The 5,483-nt window shown below is 53.2% G+C and overlaps 2 long non-coding RNA genes across 2 annotated transcripts; one reads left to right on the forward strand and one right to left on the reverse strand.

The window, feature by feature from the left end:
* The first annotated feature begins 600 nt into the window (after positions 1 to 600).
* LOC144320211 (uncharacterized) lies at positions 601 to 1,838 on the forward strand. The gene is made up of 2 exons (XR_013385769.1): positions 601 to 874; positions 1,604 to 1,838. It is a non-coding gene; the product is annotated as an uncharacterized LOC144320211 (long non-coding RNA).
* A 1,351-nt stretch (positions 1,839 to 3,189) lies between these two features.
* LOC144320212 (uncharacterized) lies at positions 3,190 to 4,787 on the reverse strand. Its single transcript, XR_013385770.1, has 2 exons — positions 4,498 to 4,787; positions 3,190 to 3,911 (listed from the first exon to the last, which is right to left on the reverse strand). It is a non-coding gene; the product is annotated as an uncharacterized LOC144320212 (long non-coding RNA).
* Between the last annotated feature and the right edge of the window lie 696 nt (positions 4,788 to 5,483).

The following is a 5,483-nucleotide window of genomic DNA, read 5'->3' on the forward strand; positions in this document are numbered from 1 at the left end:
AAAAGCTGAGCTGGGGTATTTAGTTCTAAAATGTATGTGCCCCCATCTCTGATGTAACTACACCCAGAATTTTCTGTCATTGATAGAAGAGTGGCTCAAAATAGAGAGGATTTATGGAAAACTGAAGAACTCAGCCTTTTTGGACACTCAAGGCTCAAGCACACAAATCCACTGTGGCTGACACGCCGGGGTGGACAGGGAGGCTCCTTCCGCATCTGGGATCTGCTCTGCCGGCCGCTAAAGACTGTGTGACATCGAGCAACCAGAGACCCTCTCTGAGCCTGTCTCTGTTTCCTCATCTGTAAAATGGAGCCAGTAACAGCATCCTGCCTCCTCTTTGTCAACCAAGCCAGGTAATACAGGTAAAGTGCTGGGAACGGTGGCTGGAATGTAGAGAACACTCTTTAATATTCAAGTGTCCACACAACTTGAGGTGAAATCCCACAGTAAATCACTCTTCAGTACGACCTCAGAGCTGTTGTTGACCTGGAATCAGGCAATAATGAGGTGAATGGGACTGGCATTCCTTCACCTGGGCATATAGGCCCCTGGGCCTGGCAGTGACCCACCACAGTGGCAGGTGCTAGCGTGTATGGAGGCCTCCCCTCCCCCGTCCCCGCCAACAAACCGCCCATGAAATAGGGTGATTATTCCCATGTCACAGAGAAGCAAATGGAGACACAAAGGTGTTGAGTAACCTGTCTACACAGCCGGAGTCACAGAGCCAAGACTCAACGGCTCACCTGTCCACAGCCCACCTGTCCTGATCACAGACGGGACACATCTGTGCCGGGAGAGCGAGGAGTCCACCAGAGCCAGAGAGCTCATCATCACAAGAGAACTATTTGCAGAGCCCTTGGAATAGGAGACATCCGTGAGTGAGAACAGCCATTTGCACGATTAGTTTAGCCACGTGCATTTTGAACGCTCCTCCTGTGAAAGTTGCACATGGAAAATTAAGAGGCAGACCAGACCACCTGTGCCCTGGCTGGGGAGGGGGGGCAGGGGGAGGGGGGTGTCCTGGGCCCTGGGGCTCACCCTCCAGGCATGCGGGAGAGTAGCCTCGGGGTCCTCCTCCTCCTCCTTCTGGGGGTGACACAGGGAGGTCGAGAGAGAGCAAAGGTTGAGATCCCCGGGAAACACCCTGCTATGGGCCGTGGTAGGGATGGATGGCCCGAGACCCTCAGGGTGCGGGGCCCCTCCGGCCAGGCGCCAGGCTCGGGAGGACCCCCCTGACGCCCCACATCAGAAAGCGGGAGAGGGCTCTCTGCTCTGCACTCTTTCCAACACATTGTATTTCAACCATCAACTGCTTCAGCCAATCTGCAGAAAATACATTCCTTCCACAGGGGGTGAAAGCTGGCTCCCTTCGTTAGCAGAAGGCCCTTCTCTGCACCTCCCCCTGGCTCCCACAGCTTCCCTTCCCTTCACCCTATATCTGGAATTTACATAATCACAGGCAAATAAAATGAGAAAAGCACGCTCTTTCATAACGGGCATATTCTGTTACTATTCTTCAGGCACATTAGCTGCTGATTATAGAGATTAGTCGAAACCATGATTCTGTTGATTGTGAGGTGGGACCGATTTTTTTTCTTAACAGGGAGAAGTGCTGTTGTGTGGATGGCAGAGAATCACATAAAATGGCACTCGGAGGGCAGCGAAGTTTTTCAGAGTCGCATCCTTGCCAGTCTCCCCGCAGCGTTAGGCGCTCCAGCCTTTCAGCTCTGGCCTGTCCCGCCAAATATTTCACCCTGAAGTTGATGCACTTTGTATCGCAGATTGTCATCTTCCTTGTGAAAGTATTTCCAACTTTTTAAATATCCTTGATTTTAGAAGTGTGTGTGTATGTGTGTGTGCACTGTGGTAGAACCACATGCCCCTCCAGAAAGAACATTCGAGCACACTGGGTTTGAACAGAAGAGATGCTCATTCTTTCCCCAGAGCTTTGGAGGGGGCCCCAGCCAGGAAAGGAGCAGTGCTCACCTGGCAGATGGAGGAATGTGCTCAGGATGAGTAAGAGCACCGAGCCAGACCTCAGTGCTCAAGTCCAGAGCTGTCAGAGCAGAGGGGCTCTGGGCTCCTCCCCCAGAGGCACCTGCGAGAGCCTCTCACCTGGAAGCAGCACCCACGCTGCTTCTCCCTGGATGAATTCCGTGGTTCCCGACTGAGGGTGATGTGGCCACCTAGGGGACATTTGGCAATGTCTGGAGACCCTGTGGGTTGTCATGACGGGGCAGGTGGGGAGAGGTAGTGCTTACTGCTGGCATCTGATGGGCGAGGCCAGGGATGCTGCTGGAAGTCCCAGAGCACAAGTCAGGCCCTACAATGAGCAATTATCCCCACAGGTCAGTAGTGCTGCAGTTGAGAAACTCTGGTCCGGTGGATCGGAAATCATGTGAGATTTTTAATCTGTAACCACAGGGAGTGGAGGGGCTCCATTTGAATCCTCCCGGCCCACAGATGCCCATTAGGAGTTAAATGCACATAAAACCTGTTTCCTTCATTCCTCCTGATGCTCCAGATTCATGATGTCATTTCAGGTAGAATTAAAACAAGAACAAGGCAAAAACTGCACAATTAATTATACCTATGTCTAAATTTAGCAAGAATTTCCAAGCAAAAAGATTCCCTCCCCACAAACGTCTGCATATGAACCTTTAGGGCTGCAGATAATATCGCCAAAGGTCTTTTGATGTGATTGTTTTCTTTTTTTTTTTTTTTTTGTGATTGTTTTCATATACTAGTCTATCTCCCACTATCTCCCAGCCATTGGGTCAGGAGAAATCTGATGGACTATTTCACTGTCTTCTTTCTAGATCCTCTCTTAGGTTTTCCTAAAATGTGGCCGAGACTCATCGAAAAAGTAAGAACTACTCTAGGAGACTTCATGAGACTATTTCATGACTATGTCAGGACATGTTATAGCAAATCAATTTTCTTTCTTTTAACATGTTGGAATTTTTTTTTTTTAAAAAAGGGCAACTTAATTATGTGCCCCAATCCTCAAGAATTAAAGAATATCATTTGAGTATCTCTTACAACAGGATGTTGGCAGAGTTTGCTGCAAAGAGTCAGATAGTAAATATTTTTGGCCTTGCAGGTCACATGACCCCTGTCACAACTACCGGGCTCCGCTGTGGAAGCTCAGAGCCGCCAGCCGGTGACGCAGTAATGAATGGGCTTGGCTATGTGCCAATAAAACTTTATTTACAAGGACAAGCTGTGGGAGGGACTTGGCCGCAAGACCATAGTTTGCTGAGTCCCGTCTTACAACATAGATTTCCTGAAAATAATCCATTTAGGCAAAAAGAGTAGGAGAAAGTTCGAGAAAAGCCACTGCAAAGTAATCAACAATCATCCTCCCTGTCTTACGAGAGCAGCTGGGAGCAACGGGCTGCCCACTGAAGGGGACCAAGAGCCTGCGGGGTGGGGGACCGAGGGACACGCACTGACTGGCAGTCTGGTGCTGCTTCCCTGCTCTGCTCTTCCCTCCTCACCAGCGGAGGAGCTCACTGTGTCGTGAGGCTTAGAGGCCTGGGGGACACCTGTGACATGGCCGTGGGCAGTCACCCACCAGCAGCTCAGATCTGGGCAGCTCAGATCAAGGGAGGTGCATGCGGGGCCCCTTGGCAGAGAGAGGAAGGGAAGCATCGGGAAGCCGCGGGGAACAGAAACATTCTGCCCAAAACTTACAGGTGCCGCGCACCGCACCAGCTGCTTTGCAGCAACCAGCCACTTCCCCTCGGCAGCAGCTCCACGCGGGGCACTCGCAGGGGCTCTCTCCCCGGGGCAGAGTGGGGGCCCCAGAGGCCGAGCCTTGGCTACAGGTCAGCAGCAGGGCTGTGGCCAAGGCCTGTGCGCTCAGCTTCCTCCAAGAGCCGTTGCCGTCTCCCTCTCCTCGCCCCATGCTGAGTCATGATAATAGGGACAAAACAGCAGTTTTACTGTTTTTATCAATTTTAGGAATTGTCCTACCAACTCTCAAGCTTCAGGGGTTGAAGGTCCTCCCTGGGGTATTAACTCCCGCGGCCAGAGGACATTCTCAGGTACAAAGAGGAGGTGGTCACTGCACCCGGCAGGTGCACCTCGCACCACCACCACCCCCGCCCGCCGCAGCTGACCAGAGGGACGCAGGCCAGGTGCCAGCAGCATGCATCGTGACTGCAGTGACCTCAGCCACACGGGGTGGGGTGTGGTTCACCGATCACAGGGCCTGCCTTGTCCGCAGGACTCTGAGCTCCTGGACGGCAGAGCCTGCCGCCGCTGCCAATTTATCTCATATATCCCAATGCCTGGCAGGTTGGAAATGTCCAGAAAACGGGGTGGGTGAGGGTGCAAATGGGTCCGTGGGAATGAGACACGGGCTCAGGCTCTGGGGGAGAGAGGTGCCTCAGAGGCTCCCAGAGGGGGCCTGGGAGGAGAAGGCGGGCCCCCCACCAGCAGGCCTCCCCATCACCCCCCCTCCCAGCTGGTCCCTGGGAAACCAGGCCTCACCTAGCAACAGCTGCTATGGAGGGCGCCTTCCTGATACTCCAACAATGAAGCGCCAACTGCCTACCAGTCCCAGAGAGTGTTGGAAGGAAAGTGGGTTTATTTCAAGGCCAGGCCATGAGAGGACCTGGGTTTTCCGGACTGGAGTCGTGGCGCGTTAGGTGGCCGGCCCGCCGGCGTGGGCAGCAGCTCCGGGCCCGGCGGCGAGAAGGGCCTCTGCTCTGCAGCGGTTCTGTTCAATGGGGTTCCTGTTGCTCCCTGTTCCCATTCAGCTGGGTCAACATGTGCCTGTAAATTCCTCCCAAAAGGGAAATGAACAGAAATGACAAACAACTCAAGTATGGAAAGGCGGCTGCCAAGTGGTCAACAGTACTCATGTTGCACCAGGAAAAAAAAAATCAGATAAGAAAAATAAACCGAGTTGTGTGCATATTTCCTCAAATATGTATCCCATGTTGTGGCTCCTTCCAGCCTTTGGTGTAATGAATATAACCATTTGTCAGGGGTCATGGAGCGGCAGTCCTACAAAGCTGCCTTGGACTGGGGAACCGCGCGATCCGGTTCTCCCCCTTCTCCAGAGCACAGAGTGCTGCAGAAAGTCCAGAACAGAGAGCCACTGACATCAATCATTCCCCTGGCCTAGTTGCTGAGCTACTCCGCACGACCGGCGCCAACCCATTTGTCTGCGTCGTGATCTCCCCTGCGTTGAATGGAGACACCGATAGGTTTTTGCAGAGCGCCTTGTCATCCTCAGGTGGAGGATCCTGGGGGATGTGGAGCAGATGGCTGTCACGGTCACCTACCCACTCTTGGTTGACCTAGCTCAACTCCACGGGCAAAGAGCAGCAGAAGACGAGATCCACTAGGAAAGCCACGAGCCAAGATCCGTGGCATGGGTGACACGTGGGGAACTCATGTGAGGCTGAAGAAGCCATACTCTGCTCAGCAGCATGGAGCTGGCCAGGGCACCAGGGCCTCCGCCGACCTCC

Source organism: Canis aureus, chromosome 9 (assembly GCF_053574225.1).
Source record: "Canis aureus isolate CA01 chromosome 9, VMU_Caureus_v.1.0, whole genome shotgun sequence".
Lineage (NCBI taxonomy): Eukaryota > Metazoa > Chordata > Mammalia > Carnivora > Canidae > Canis > Canis aureus.